Below are 18,212 nucleotides of genomic sequence, written 5' to 3' on the forward strand. Positions count from 1 at the left end.
ACACCTTCAATCTCACACGCCACACACGAGATGGATCAAATGGACGCTCAAGCCACTTCAGAGCCAAGATCATATGAACAGGGGCTCAATCATAAGAATTTCACATAGATAAAACCACTGCATTAATCCATTCAACTCAATAATATACCCAAATAGTTTAAAATCAGAATACCATTACACTCCGGGTGGACCAAAATCAATTGGAATTTGGCCACAAGCAGGAGCATATAAAAATTCCTTTCCAATAATCAAGAACAAAATATCAAAAAGCTACTCAAGGGCCACAACCCCAGAATAACAAATTCACCGAAACAAGGAGATTTCCTCAAAACCCTTTTAGAGCCACCAAACTGGACTAACAGACTCCCTTAGGAAAGTAAGTCCACCAGATCAAAGTTCCGGAGTCGATGAGCATCCATAGATCTCGATTATCCTGAAAATTCTGAATACACCCCAATAAAACTGAATACAGGGTATTGGGGATTCAACGATTTCCTTTCACAAGCATCTGCACTTCCATCAACTCTGGAATCAATCCACACGAACAATCACATGCACAAATACACAGATTGACACATTCAATCACCACCCAATCCAACTTGCGAGCACAAATTCAGCCAACAGTCAAGCGCCTCTCCCTAGAGAGAGGTGAGAGTTTCTCTCTCTAACTTGAGCTGACTGACTGACTGAGAGCTCTTTCTTGATTCTATGGGTGGTGGTGCATGGCCGTTCTTAGTTGGTGGAGCAATTTGTCTGGTTAATTCCGTTAACAAACGAGACCTCAGCCTGCTAACTAGCTATGTGGAGGTGACCCTTCACGGCCAGCTTCTTAGAGGGACTATGGCCAATTAGGCCATGGAAGTTTGAGGCAATAATAGGTTTGTGATGCTCTTAGATGTTCTGGGCCGCACGCGCGCTACACTGATGTATTCAACGAGTCTATAGCCTTGGCCGACAGGCCCGGGTAATCTTTGAAATTTCATCGTGATGGGGATAGATCATTGCAATTGTTGGTCTTCAACGAGGAATTCCTAGTAAGTGCGAGTCATCAGCTCACATTGACTACGTCCCTGCCCTTTGTACACACCGCCCGTCGCTCCTACCGATTGAATGGTTCGGTGAAGTGTTCGGATTGCGGCGACGTGGGCAGTTCGCTGCCGGCGACGTTGCAAGAAGTCCACTGAACCTTATCATTTAGAAGAAGGAGAAGTCGTAACAAGGTTTCTGTAGGTGAACCTGTGGAAGGATCATTGTCAAAACTTGCCAAAGAATGACCCGCGAACATGTTATTTACATAGTGGTGATTGCTTCATGCTCACCTCACCCTTGTCGATTTGAACATTGCAACGCAGGTGTTCCCCATTTTTTATTGAATAGGAATCATGTTTGTTTGCATGCTCATTTCGATGAGTTTCACAATAACCCGGGTGCGGCATGTGCCAAGGAATTGAAATGAAAGAACATTCTCTTGTTGCCTCGTCTACGGTGAAATGGGATGTGTTTATTTTTGAACCATAATGACTCTTGGCAATGGATATCTCGGCTCTTGCATCGATGAAGAACGCAACAAAATGCGATACTTGGTGTGAATTGTAGAATCCCGTGAATCATCGAGTCTTTGAACGCAAGTTGCACCCGAAGCCATTAGGCTGAGGGTACGTCTGCCCGGGTGTCACATGATTCGTCACGCTAAACCCTCTCCCAAAAAACATTGTTGGGGGTGGGATACTATGTGGGTGGATGTTGGCCTTTGGTGCACTTAGTTGTGGGCGGTTGGTTGAAAATATGAGGTCTTAGACGACACACAAAATGGCGATTGGTGGTTGTTAGACCCTTTCATTGTGTCATGCTCCATCGTTTAAGTTGCGTTGACGTAAGGATCTCACTCGACCCTTTAGTATTTGTCTATAAGAGACAATACTCTATCGCGACCCCAGGTCAGGGGGGGCTACCCGCTGAGTTTAAGCATATCGATAAGCGGAGGAAAAGAAACTTACAAGGGTTCCCCTAGTAACGGCGAGCGAACTGGGAAGAGCCCAGCTTGAGAATTGGACAACAATGTTGTCGAATTGTAGTCTGTAGAAGCGTCCTCAGCGACGGACCGGGCCCAAGTCCCTCGAAAGGGGGTGCCGAAGAGGGTGAGAGCCCCGTCGTGCTCGGACCCTGTTGCATTATGAAGCGCTGTCGGTGAGTCGGGTTGTTTGGGATTACAGCCCTAATTGGGCGGTAAATTCCATCCAAGGCTAAATATTGGCGAGAGACAGATAGCAAACAAGTACCGCAAGTGAAAGATGAAAAGGACTTTGAAAAGAGAGTGAAAGAGTGCTTAACATGACATGGTTAGTGCATGACATGACACGACATGACATGGTTAGTACAGGAAATGACACGACATGACATGGTTAGTGCACGACATTACACGACATGACATGGTTAGTGCCTGACATGACACTCCATGACATGGTTAGTGCATGACATGACACGACATGACATGGTTAGTGCATGACATAACACGACATGACTTGGTTAGTGTGTGACATGACACGACACAACACGACATGGTTAGTGCCTGACATGACACTCCATTACATGGTTAGTGCAGGACATGAGAAGACATGACATGGTTAGTGCACGACAGGACACGACATGACATGGTTAGTGCACGACATGATATGGTTAGAGCATGACATGACACGACATGACATGGTTAGGTCATTACATGACACGACATGACATAGTTAGTGCATGACATGACACTCCATGACATGGTTAGTGCATAACATCACACGACATGACATGGTTAGTGCATGGCCTAGTGTGTGTGGCTAGTACTTGACATGACATTGCATGACATGGTTAGTGCATGACATGACATGACATGCCATGGTATGGTTAGTGCGTGACATGACACTCCATGACATGGTTAGTGCGTGACATGACACGACATGACATGGTTAGTGTATGGCCTAGTGTGTTTGGCTAGTACTTGGCATGACACAACACGGCAAGACATGGTTAGTGCATAGCCTAGTGTGCTTGGCTAGTACTTGACATGATACGGCATGACATGGTTAGTGAATTGCCTAGTGTGTGTGGCTAGTACATGACATGACACGACATGACATCGTTAGTGCATGACATGACAAGACATGATATGGTTAGTGCAGGACATGACACGACCTACCATGGTTAGTGCACGACATAACACGGTATGACATGGTTAGTGCCTGACATGACACTCCAGGACATGGTTAATGCACGACATGACACGACACGACATAGTTAGTGGACCACATCACATGACATGACATGGTTAGTAAGTGACATGACACGACATGACATGGTTAGTGCAAGAGATGACATGCCATGACAGGGTTAGTGCACAACATGACACGACATGACACGGTTAGTGCCTGACATGACACGACATGACATGGTTAGTGCATGACATGACACGACATGACATGGTTAGTGCATCGCATGACACTCCATGACATGGTTAGTACTTGACAGGACACGACATGACATGGTTAATGCGTGACATGACACGACACGACATAACATGGTTAGTGCCTGACATGACACTCCATGACATGGTTAGTGCCCGACATGATAGGACATCACATGGTTAGAGCACGACATGACACGACATGACATGGTTAGCGCACGACAAGACATGGTTAGTACATGACATGACACGCCATGACATGGTTAGTGCATGACATGACACGACATGACATAGTTAGTGCATGACATGACACGACATGACATGGTTTGTGCAGGAAATGACACGACATGACATGGTTAGTGCACGATATGACACAACATGACATGGTTTGTGCCCAACATGACACTCCATGACATGGTTAGTGCTTGACATGACACGACATGACATGGTTAGTGCATGACAAGACACGACATGATATGGTTAGCGCGTGACATGACACGACACGACATGACATGGTTAGTGCACGACATGACACGACATGACATGATTAGTGCACCACATGACACGACATGACATGGTTCGTGCCTGACATGACACTCCATGACATGGTTAGTGCTTGACATGACACGACATGACATGGTTAGTGCATGACAGGACACGACATGACATGGCTAGTGCGTGACATGACACGACACGACATGACATGGTTAGTGCCTGACATGACACTCCATGACATGGTTAGTGCAGGATATGACATAACATGACATGGTTAGTGCACGACATGACACGACATGACATGGTTACTGCAAGACATGACACGACATGACATGGTTTGTGCATGACATGACACGCGATTACATGGTTAGTGCATGACATGACACGGCATGACATGGTTAAGGCATGACATGACACAACATGACATGGTTAGCGCATGACATGACACTCCATGACATGGTTTAAGCATGACATGACACTCCATGACATGGTTAGTGCATGACATGACACAACATGACACGGCTAGTGCATGGCCTAGTGTGTGTGGTTAGTACTTGACATGACACAGCATGACATGGTTAGTGCATGACATGACACGCAATGATATGGTTAGTGCGTGACATGACACGACATGACATGTTTAGTGCGTGACATGACACTCCATGACATGGTTAGTGCGTGACATGACACGACATGACATGTTTAGTGCGTGACATGACACTCCATGACATGGTTAGTGCGTGACATGACACGACATGACATGGTTAGTGCATGGCCTAGTGTCTTTGGCTAGTACTTGGCATGACACAACACGGTATGACATGACACGGCATGACATGGTTAGTGCATGGCCTAGTGTGTTTGGCTAGTACTTGACATGACACGGCACGACATGGTTAGTGCATGGCCTAGTGTGTGTGTCTAGCACATGACATGACACGACATGACATCGTTAGTGCATGACATGAAAAGACATGACCTGGTTAGTGCATGACATGACACGACATGACATGGTTCCTGTATGACATGACACGCCATGACATCGTTAGTGCATGACAGGACACGACATGACATGGTTAGTGCGTGACATGATACGACACGGCATGATATGGTTAGTGCCTGACATGACACGACATGACATGGTTAGTTCATGACATGACACGACATGACATGTTTAGTGCAGGAAATCATGCGACAGGACATGGTTGGTGCACGACATGACCCGATATGACATGGTTAGTGCCTGACAAGACACTCCATGACATGGTTAGTGCATGACACGACACGACATGACCTGGTTAGTGCATGACAGGACACGACATGACATGGTTAGTGCGTGGCATGACACGACACGACACGACATGATTAGTGCCTGACATGACACTCCATGACATGGTTAGTGCAGAACATGACATGACATGACATCGTTAGTGGACGACATGACACGACATGACATGATTAGTGCATGACGTGACACGACATGACATGGTTAGTGCATGACTTGACACCACATGACATGGTTAGTGCATGAGATGACACGCCATGACATGGTTAGTGCATGACATGACACTACATGACAACGTTAGCGCATGACATGACACGACATGACATGGTTAAGGCATGACATGACACTCCATGACATGGTTAGTGCATGACATGACACGACATGACATGGTTAGGGCCTGACATGACACGACATGACATGGTTAGCGCAAGATATGACACGGCATGACATGGTTAGGGCATGACATGACACGACATGACATGGTTAGTGCATGACATGACACTCCATGACATGGTTTGTGCAGGACATGACACTCTATGACATGGTTAGTGCACGACATGACACGACATGACACGATTAGTGCATGGCCTAGTGTGTATGGCTAGTACTTGACATGACACGGCATGACATGGTCAGTGCATGACATGACACGCAATGATATGGTTAGTGCGTGACATTATACAACATGACATGGTTAGTGCGTGACATGACACGACACGACATGTTTAGTGCGTGACATGACACTCCATGACATGGTTAGTGCGTGACATGACACTACATAACATGGTTAGTGCATGGCCTAGTGTCTTTGGCTAGTACTTGGCAGGACACAACACGGTATGACATGACACGGTATGACATGGTTAGTGTATGGCCTAGTGTGTTTGGCTAGTACTAGACATGACATGGCATGACATCGTTAGTGCATGGCCTAGTGTGTGCGTCTAATACATGACATTGCACGGCATGACATCGTTATTGCATGACGTGACAAGACATGACATGGTTAGTGCATGACATGACACGACATGACATGGTTCCTGCATGACATGACACGCCATGACATCGTTAGTGCATGACAGGACACGACATGACATGGTTAGTGCGTGACATGACACGGCACGGCATGATATGGTTAGTGCCTGACATGACACGACATGACATGGTTAGTGCCTGACATCACACTCCAGGACATGGTTAGTGCACGACATGACACGACGCGACATGGTTAGTGCACCACATGACACGACATGACATGGTTCGTGCATGGCATGACACGCCATGACATGGTTAGTACATGACAGGACACGACATAACATGGTTAGTGCGTGACATGACACGAGACGGCATAACATGGTTAGTGCCTGACATGACACGACATGACATGGTTAGTGCCTAACATGACACTCCATGACATGGTTAGTGCACGACATGATAGGACATCACATGGTTAGTGCACGACATGACATGATTAGTGCACGACATGACATGGTTAGTGCATGACATGACACGGCATCACATGGTTTGTGCATGACATGACACGACATGACATGGTGAGTTCATGACATGACACGAAATGACATGGTTAATGTAGGAAATCATGCGACAGGATATGGTTAGTCCACGACATGACCCGATATGACATGGTTAGTGCCTGACATGACACTCCATGACATGGTTAGTGCATGACATGACACGACATGACATGGTTAGTGCATGACAGGACACGACATGACATGGCTGGTGCGTGATATGACACGACACGACATGACATGGTTAGTGCCTGACATGACACTCCATGACATGGTTAGTGCAGGACATGACACGACATGACATGGTTAGTGCATGACATACCACGACATGACATGGTTAGTGCATGACATACGCCATGATATGGTTAGTGCATGACATGACACTCCATGACATGGTTAATTTAGGACATGACACGACATGACATGGTTAGTGCACGACATGACAAGGTTAGCGCATGACATGACACGACATGACATGGTTAGGGCATGACATGACACTCCATGACATGGTTAGTGCATGACATGACAGTCCATGACATGGTTAGTGCATGGCCTAGTGTGTGGCTAGTACTTGACATGACACGGCATGACATGGTTAGTGCATGACATACGCCATGATATCGTTAGTGCATGACATGACACTCCATGACATGGTTAATTCAGGACATGACACGACATGACATGGTTAGTGCACGACATGACATGGTTAGTACACGACATGATACGACATGACATGGTTAGTGCAAGACATGACACGACATGACATGGTTAGTGCATGACATGACACGTCATGACATGGTTAGTGCATGACATGACACGACATGACATGGTTAGGGCCTGACATGACACGACAAGACATGGTTAGTGCATGACATGACACTCCAGGACATGGTTTGTGCATGACATGACCCTCCATGACATGGTTAGTGCATGACATAACACGACATGACATGGTTAGTGCATGGCCTAGTGTGTGTGGCAAGTAGTTGACATGACACGGCATGACATGGTTAGTGCGTGACATGACACAACATGACATGGTTAGTGCGTGACATGACAGGACATGACATCTTTAGTGCTTGACATGACACGGCATGACATGCTTAGTGCGTGACATGACACGACATGAAATGGTTAGTGCGTGACATGACACGACATGACATGGTTAGTGCATGGCCTAGTTTGTCTGGCTAGTACTTAGCATGACACAACACGGTATGACATGACACGACATGACATGGTTAGTACATGGCCTAGTATGTTTGGCTAGTGCTTGACATGACACGGCATGACATGGTTAGTGCATGGCCTAGTGTGTGTGGCAACTACATGACATGACACGGCATGACATCGTTAGTGCATGACATGACAAGACTTGACATGGTTAGTGCATGACATGACATGACATGACATGGTTCCTGCATGACATGACACGCCATGACATCGTTAGTGTATGACAGGACACAACATGACATGGTTAGTGCGTGACATGACACGACACGGCATGATATGGTTAGTTCCTAACATGACACGACATGACATGGTTATTGCCTGACATGACACTCCAGGACATGGTTAGTGCAGGACATGACACGACACGACATGGTTAGTGCACCACATGACACGACATGACATGGTTAGTGCGTGACATGACATGATATGACATGATTAGTACAGGAGATGACACGCCATGACATGGTTAGTGCATGACATGACACGACATGACATGGTTAGTGCCTGACATGACATGACATGATATGGTTAGTGCATGACATGACACGACATGACATGGTTAGTGCATCACATGACACTCCATGACATGGTTCGTGCATGGCATGACACGCCATGACATGGTTAGTACATGACAGGACACGACATAACATGGTTAGTGCGTGACATGACACGACACGACACAACATGGTTAGTGCCTGACATGACACGACATGACATGACATGGTTAGTGCACGACATGACAGGACATCACATGGTTAGTGCACGACATGACACGACATGACATGATTAGTGCCCGACATGACATGGTTAGTGCATGACATGACACGCCATGACATGGTTAGTGCATGACATGACACGACATGACACAGGTTAGTTCATGACATAGCACGACATGACATGGTTAGTGCAAGAAATGAAACGACATTACATGGTTAGTGCACGACATGACACGACATGACATGGTTAGTGCCTGACATGACACTCCATGACATGGTTAGTGCATGACATGACACGACATGACATGGTTAGTGCCTGACAGGGCACGACATGACATGGTTAGTGCTTGACATGACACGACACGACATAACATGGTTAGTGCCTGACATGACACGACACGACATAACATGGTTAGTGCCTGACATGATTGACTCACTCGAAAAATGAGCAGCTCGAAAGCTATCCCAAGTATAGGAGTTACGTCGTATAATATTAAGCCTAAGGGCTAGATCGTCTCCTCAACGAATGCGTTTTAATCTCAGATTTTACTTTCTTCCAATCAAAATTAAAAATGCACTGAACTCAGTTCAGATTCGGGTTTTCAAGATTGTGGAGACTTAAATGAAAACACAAATTAAAGTCTTAAAACTATCACGCACGGAATTAAATAACAATAATGAAAACCCTAGTCTACTTAAGGAAACACTTAGATCATACTAACTAAAAATGGAAACTTTAAACACGGAATTAAAATAACAATAATGAAAACCCTAGTCTACTTAAGGAAACACTGTGACACGCGTTAATTTAAAATGGCAACCTAGAACATGGAATTAAAAACACACAATGGAAACTAAACTAGACACATACTTAAAAAAAAACCGAACCTACTAAAAATCGAACCTTTAGCACAATTAAGAGATCAAATCAAGACTCACAATTTAAATGCAAACATGAATTCAACGGAAATTTAAAAAAACGTAAACAATAACGGAACACAATAAAAACACAACCTTTTACAAATCATAGACCCTAACTAAATCGAATTTTGACAAAAAAAATATCTAAATTTAATTAAGAATGCTAAATTAAAATAACTATCAATTAGATAAACAAAGAGATTAATTTAACAATAATGAAATACCCAACATTACTCAACTTAAACAAAAAGAAAGAAAACTCCAATAACATTAAAAAGAAACTAAACTTTCTTCAATATTCCAAGATTCAAAGAAAAGTAAATAAAAGAAACAAAGAAAGGAAAAGAGAGAGAGAGAAACAAATCCACGGAGCCGTGAAGTTGCTCCTGTGTTGGAGAAGTTGCTGCTGCGCTTTGGTGGTCCTGCTATGGAGTCGGCTAGTGTTCTGCTTTGCTTGGGGACTGCTAAAGATGGTGGAGGAGGCTGGCCGTACTGCAAGAGGGCAGAGGAGGCCAAGAGAAACAGAGGAAAGGGGGAGAGTGAGGGAGGAAAGACGAAGGGAAGGAAGAGAGACAAGGGGAGAGAAGCAGAATTGAAAAGAACAAAAAAAACAAACTAAAGAAGAAGAAGAAGAAGAAGAAGAAGAAGGAAAAGAGGAGAATGGGGAGCCATGGGGGCTGCCTATGCAGGAAGAGAAAGAGAAGGGTTAAATAGGATAGGGGGGAAAGCCCTAGACCCGAATAGGAAACCCGAATTGCTATATATTTTCATTTTTTTCATTCTCTATTCATTGCAAATTTTGCTCTTCTGGAGCCCGTATCTCATAAAACTCAAAACACAAAAGTTGTAGATAATCCTTTCCTCTTTCTCTAAAAATTTGAATCGTCTCAATCGGAGCTCGGATGGAAAAGTTATATACAAAATACGAACAGGTGTTGGTTTTGATTCCCGGGAATTTTCCTACGAAAAAAAATTACCAAAACTTCATAAATAGTGCAATAAAGTTCAAGAATGATGATTTTGGCATTTTATTAAAATATTGGACAATTTTAGATATTTAATTAAAAATATAAACCGTAAAGCTCGGGTTAAACGTCCAATTACGCAGTTTCGGCGCGTAATCACACCCCCTAACTAACGTTTTGCTAGTTTCTAACAAATGACGTGAACGAATCTCAGGATGGTGTCTACAACTACATACTCCAGTAATCATGAAATCAATGCACATGCGATATAACTATACCACTTCACATACAAGAACATAACTGAATTTCACACAAGCTTGTTCATATTCAATGCACACGACTCCAAAACACGTCACCCATGCAAGTTTCATCGTTTATATGTCATTTAAGAGCATTATACTCACATGAAGTTAATCAGTGGCACATTCAGAGTTAATGCAATCATATAAGTTCGAGTATAAATAGGTAAACTCTCGAGGTGTGTGTAATGTGTGTGACTCAGTACACCTAGGATGCCAGTGGACACCTACAGAACGGTCGCTTTGACTCGGCCTAACTGGTATACCCTCAAGAACACTAAAAAAAAATGGGTTCACTCATCATATGTGAGGAAGAATGTAGCGATCAAACATCCCACATATTAAAAAAGAACAAACGCTAGGTATATGGAGTGAACTAGTCTTGAAAGGATCTAGCCTATCTATGAGGTGTCGGGTCCTTCACCCTAGCATCTTCTCACCTACTCGCCATATCCAACTGAGACCACCCTAGATCAACTCATTCACAAACTTGTCGTGAATACATCTGAGGCATTAACCGGTTGAAGAATCTTCATACGTAGAAAATATGTGTCGTCCTAGACTTTTTGTGATATGTATTTGGGCCGACATTGACATTTCATTTCATGCGCATGTGTGTTGCTTATTCTTTTTTTCTGCTCATTCTTCATTTTCTGTCTTTTCTTGATCAATAAGGACATTATAACACTTCTTTTGTAATCTTCATACCATCAATGGGAATTGAGCTTGAATAGGGGTCCATGAATTAAGTTTATCTCTAGGGGTGGCTCAGCCTTCACATCTTTAGTAGGCTACAAGACCTAGGTTTCTATCTCCCCACTAAGTGTCACCTCTAGGCTAGCAAATCAAAAATAAAGACTAGTGTATAAGGAATCATCCAAAAAAATAGAATTGAGTTCTGTGAACTCTGATTTAATATTAATGCTCAAAAGGACGATAAATAGCTCAAGGATATCTCACAAGGTGTCATAGTCGCCACGGGTGTTCTCTCAGTGCTCACAAGAAACCCTAAGTGCAATGAATCACGTGAATGTGCTTATTCAGCCTCGTGAGATGCCGTGTAAATACAGGAAATTATATAGTTAAATTAACACGAATGTACTACCAATCAATTCTTCATGGAGTCATAAGATCATATAAAGAGAAAACTACGCATGATTGACTCAAGTGTGTCATTCTTAAGTTATATGCAAGCATGTGAAAGGTATGAGTCAGTGTTAAGCATAACATAATGCAATGTAATCCTTCAGTGCTCCTCCTTTCTTTCTCTCTTTCTTTTTGATTTTTTTGATTTTTTTTAAACCCAGTACGTGTACGTGCACAGTGTCACATGCGAATGCTCATCCCCCTCCCCCCAACTAAAGTGGAACATTGTCCTCAATGTGAAAGCATACGGGAAATAGAAAATACTGTGCATGGGAAAAGTAAGGCGTACCTGAGTGGCGAAATAATGGAAAACAAAGATCGAACTACGAGAAAATAGACCTGAAAACTAACTAAAAATAAAATAAGATAAAATAAAAGGAAAAGAAGGAAAAGAAAAACATCATAATTGTCTTGGCGGAGGCTCTGGAGGAATTTCGTCTGGTGGCCGCAGGTCTATAAATTGCACCGGCGGTTCTCCAAATTTAAGCCGCCACAATCGATCAGTCGTCATACCTGCATGAAAATCAACCTTAAATGAATTAATGCGTGTCAAAATACCAAACAATTTGTGTGCAGGTCGACCCTCTTGTGTTGACAAGAATGGGTCTTTATTCAACATTGTGTCCAGGAAATGTGCTTCTTTACGAACTAACGTGTGATGGGAAGTTATTGGAGCAATTACATGTAGTTCTTCAAAAGCATTAACATTAAAAGTTTTACCTAGTTCTTTGAAAATTATATGCTCACCAGACTGGTCACCCTCTTTATCGGGTGTACATATCATCATACCACTGCAAGAGTCTGCCTCCACATTAGGCCCCTTAACATCTAATTCAGACGGGAGTGACGATTTCACGATTTCTGAGCTCGGAATATGAGGTACCACAGGTTGGTACTTCGTATGAGTATTAGTCTCCTCATCAACTAACTGCTCCGCTTCTAACCCCGTTTCCTCTGATTTTTCTTTGACCTCTTCTGGTTCAGCCGTGACTACTAGTTCTGGGACAACTGGTTGTCCGACGATGAGCATCTCAAGTTGGGGAAATTCTTTCTCGCTTCTTGAAGTAGTGGTGGCCGTTGCTATCTCAAGAGAAACATCGTGTATTTGTTGGTGTGGCTGCTGGTACTCTTGAGGACTAGGCTGAGGTTCCATGGGCAATTCATCGTTTTCTAAGATGTCCAACTGCGTGCTTATCGCATTAATGGTATCCCGCAATTCATTATTATGATCGACTTGAGTTTGCATGAATTGTTGGAGCATGTTCGCCAACTGTGTTATGCTATCCTTGAAAAGGTCTGACGACGTACAGCTCGGAGAGATCTGTTGTGGCTGATATTGAGGCGGAGGGTTGTTTGGGCATTTTGGTGGTTTTATATGCATCACCACCACTAGTTGTGCTGATAGGGTGTGCAGTCATGGGTGCCTGAGTGCATCGTGTGTTCCATTGTGGGACATTGTCAGCTAAGTAATCAAAGAATGATACTACCTTATCTGGATCCTCGCTGACGGGTTCTCCATTAGACATAGTCTGGACAAAACACTTGCAATCAGGAGTAAGAGCAGTATAAAAACAATCAGCTAACCTCCATGAGTCGAACCCATGATGTGTACAAGTGCTTAGTAGATCCTTGAATCGCTCCCAGCAAGCCCGAAATGTCTCGTCATCCTGCTACACAAAATTAAGAATCTGTTCTTGCAAATATTGAGTTCTCTGTGAGGGACAAAATGCATGCAGGAATTCACGCTCCATATCAGACCAATTAGTGATAGAATAAGGTCTCATAGAATGAAACCAAATCAGTGCCCTATCCTGTAAAGTAGCAAGAAATAAATTCAGTCTAGTAGATTCGTCAGCTCTAGCATGAGAGAAAAACATGTTGCAGGTTAACTCAAACTCTGCTAGGTGCTGATAAGGGCACTCTGATTCCGTCCCGTAAAACTCGAGTAGCAATGATGTCCTCCTGCGCTGCATCATGAAATTAAGCTCGTCATAAGGCAAAACAGTGGAAGAGGATGCAGTGGCATATTCAAGCTGCAAAAAGTCCATTATCGTGCGTGGTGCATGTGCAGCCATTTTTCAAAACTCGATTTTTTTTTTCTTTTTTTGTTTTCTGCTTTTTTTTTTTCCTTTTTCTTAAAACTAATAAAAATGACGAGAAAAACGCAAAATTGAGACCAAGAATGACATTCCCCAGCAACGACTCCCTGACATGGTTAGTGCAGGACATGACACGACATGACATGGTTAGTGCACGACATGACACGACATGACATGGTTAGTGCATGACGTGACACGACATGACATGGTTAGTGCATGACATGACATGCCATGACATGACACGACATGACATGGTTAGGGCTTGACATGACACGACATGACATGGTTAGCGCATGACATGACACGACATGACATGGTTAGGGCATGACATGACACGACATGACATGGTTAGTGCACGACATGGCACTCCATGACATGGTTAATGCATGACATGGCACTCCATGACATGGTTAGTGCATGACATGACACTCCATGACATGGTTAGTGCATGACATGACATGACATGACATGGTTAGTGCATGGCCTAGTGTGTGTGGCTAGTACTTGACATGACACGGCATGACATGGTTAGTGCATGACATGACACGCCATGATATGGTTAGTGCGTGACATGACACAACATAACATGGTTAGTGCGTGACATGACACGACATTGACTCACTCGAAAAATGAGCAGCTCGAAAGCTATCCCAAGTATAGGAGTTACATCGTGTAATATTAAGCCCAAGGGCTAAATCGTCTCCTTAAGAAATGCGTTTTAATTTCAATTTCACGTTCGTCCAATCGAAAACAAAAATGCACTGAACTCGGTTCAGATTCGGGTTTTCAAGATTGTGGAAACTTAAATGAAAACACAAATTAAAGTCCTAAAACTAGCACGCACAGAATTAAATAATAATAATAAAAACCCTAATCTACTTAAGGAAACACTAGAGCATACTAACTAAAAATGGAAACTTTAAACATGGAATTAAAAATACGCAACCACAATCACAATTTAAACATGAAACAAACAAAACTCTAAACCTAGCATGCAATGAAATTGAGAGCAAAAATGGAAACTCTAATCTACTCAAGGAAACATTGGGACACGCGTTAATTAAAAATGGCAACCTAGAACATGGAATTAAAAACACACAATGGAAACTAAATTAGACACACACTAAAAAAAAACCAAACCTACTAAAAATCGAACCTTTAGCACAATTAAGAGATCAAATCAAGACTCACAATTTAAATGTAAACATGAACTCAACGGAAATTTAAAAGACATAAACAATAACGGAACACAATAAAAACACAACCTTTACTAATCATAGACCCTAACTAAATCGAATTTTGGCAAAAAAATATCTGAATTTAATTAAGAATTCTAAATTAAAATAACTATCAATTAGATAAACAAAGAGATTAATTTAACAATAATGAAATACTCAACATTACTCAGCTTAAACAAAAAGAAAGAAAACTCCAATAACAATAAAAAAAACTAAACTTTCTTCAATAGTCCAAGATTCAAAGAAACGTAAATAAAAGAAAGAAAAAAAGGAAAAGAGAGAGAGAGATACAAATCCACGGAGCCGTGAAGTTGCTGCTGCGCTTTGGTGGTCCTGCTATGGAGTCGGCTAGGTTCTGCTGTGCTTGGGGACTGCTAAAGATAGTGGAGGAGGCTGGCCGTACTGCAAGAGGGCAGAGGAGGCCAAGAGAAACAGAGGAAAGGGGGAGAGTGAGGGAGGAGAGACAAAGGGAAGGAAGAGAGACAAGGGGAGAGAAGCAGAATTGAAAAAAACAAACTAAAGAAGAAGAAGAAGAAGAAGAAGAAGAAGAAGAAGAAGAAGGAGAAGAGAAGAATGGGGAGCCATGGGAGCTGCCTACCTAGGGGGAAGAAATAGAGGAGCTTAAATAGGAGGCATTGGGTGCCCTAGACCCGGATGGAAAGGATTGACCCGGATGGGAAAGGGTTGACCCATCAACTTGATTTTTTTCATTTTTTTCATTCTCTATTAATCACAAATTCTGCTCTTCTGGAGCCCGTATATCAGAAAACTCAAAACATGAAAGTTATAGATAATCATTTTCTCTTTCTCTAGAAATTTGAATCGTCTCAATCAGAGCTCAGACAGAAAATTTATGCATGAAATATGAACAAGTGTTGGTTTTGATTCCCGGGAATTTTCTTGCGACAAAAAATTACCAAAACTTCATAAATTGTGCAATAAAGTTGAAGAATGATGATTTTGGCACTTTATTAAAATATTTGACAATTTTTGACATTTAATTAAAAATATAAACCATAAAGCTCGGGTTAAATGCCCAATTACGCAGTTTTGACGTGCAATTAGACATGACATGGTTAGTGCGTGACACGACACTCCATGACATGGTTAGTGCATGACATGACACGACATGACATGATTAGTGCATGACATGACACGACATGACATGGTTAGTGCGTGACATGACATGACATGGCATGATTAGTGCGTGACATGACACGACATGACATGGTTAGTGCACGACATAACACGACATGACATGGTTAGTACATGACATGACACGCCATGACATGGTTAGTGCATGACATGACACGACATGACATGGTTAGTGCATGACACGACACAACATGACATGGTTAGTGTGTGACATGACACTCTATGACATGGTTAGTGCATGACATGACATGACACGACATATCATGGTTAGTGCGTGACACGACATGACATGGTTAGCGCATGACATGACACTACATGACATGATTAGTGCATGACCTAATGTGTGTGGCTAGTACATGACGTGACACAGAATGGCATGGTTAGTGTATGGCCTAGTGTGCTAGTACATTACATGACACGACATGACATGACACGCCATGGCATGACACGAGATGACATGTTTAGTGCATGTCATGACTCGTCCCGTTTGGGTGCATGTCTGCATAATCGGTGGGTGGGGCCATTGGGTAGCATCGTGGGGATAGGCAAGCTTCTTCCACTCCTTGAAGGCCCAACCACAAAAAAACCGAACCTACCCGCGTGCTGTGCACCGCTGCCTTCCACGGCATTTTTCCACCCTTCTTAGAGTTCAAACTCCAAAATCCAAGTACCCAAGGCCTCCAAATGGAATGCTCTACCTCCCCAAAAATTTTCATAATTTTTCGAATTTATTTGCTATTTTCCATGAATTTTCTATATTTTTAATGCAAAAATTAATAATAACTACACCGGAGCCTGGAAAATTCAGAAATTTTTTCTGGAGGTATCCTTTGCTATGACCTTCCAATAGTAGCAAACATCTCCCAAAAATTGTGCTCTCCCTTCATAAAACCAAACCAAACCGCGTGACATGCACACAAACTTCCTCCAAAATTTAATTTACCTATTGGGTTGCAAAACCAAAATAAAAAGTTAACCATGGCCTCATAATGTTATCCTCTACCTCCTAAAAAATTTTATAATTTTCTAAATTTATTTACTATTTTTCTTGAATTTTACCTATTTTTAATTCAAAAATTAATAATAATTACACCGGAACCCGGAAATTCCCAAAAATTTTTTTGGAGGTAGCCTTTGTTTTTTCCTTCCTATATGCAAAACATCTCTACAAAATATTGACAATTTCTTAAAAAAACCCCAGTATGACTCCTTAGACAAGTTGATGTTTCCTTGTGCCAGACCCAAAATGGCATATAAAGCTCTTTAGGGGGGGAGGTGCTCAAGCACCTGTCAATGGTGGGCTGTTAGCATGGCCCTTCGTTGACATGCTCTGGGCATCATTGACACTCATGTTGTCATTGTTGGGTCATGCGGTTAACCAAATGCTTATCGTTGACAACCATTCGTGGCCATGCACGGATGTGTAGCGAGAATTGTTGACATTTGGATTCGTCATCGTTGGGCCATGCGGTTAACCAAATGCTTATCGTTGACAACCATCCGTGGCCATGTGCGGCTGTGTAGTGGGAATTGTTGACATTCGGATTTGTCGTCGTTGGGTCATGCGGTTAACTAAATGCTTATCGTTGACAACCATCCGTGGCCACACGCGGATGTGTAGTGGGAATTATTGACATTCGGATTTGTCATCGTTGGGTCATGCGGTTAACCAAATGCTTA

General features: G+C 42.8%; 1 non-coding gene across 1 annotated transcript; it reads left to right on the top strand.

Moving 5' to 3' along the window:
- Positions 1-1,519: 1,519 nt before the first annotated feature.
- Positions 1,520-1,675, top strand: LOC131147453 (5.8S ribosomal RNA). The gene has a single exon (XR_009134830.1). It is a non-coding gene; the product is annotated as a 5.8S ribosomal RNA (ribosomal RNA).
- The last annotated feature ends 16,537 nt before the right edge of the window (positions 1,676-18,212 follow it).

The sequence above is a fragment of the Malania oleifera genome, chromosome 1, assembly GCF_029873635.1.
Source record: "Malania oleifera isolate guangnan ecotype guangnan chromosome 1, ASM2987363v1, whole genome shotgun sequence".
NCBI classification, from domain to species: domain Eukaryota; kingdom Viridiplantae; phylum Streptophyta; class Magnoliopsida; order Santalales; family Ximeniaceae; genus Malania; species Malania oleifera.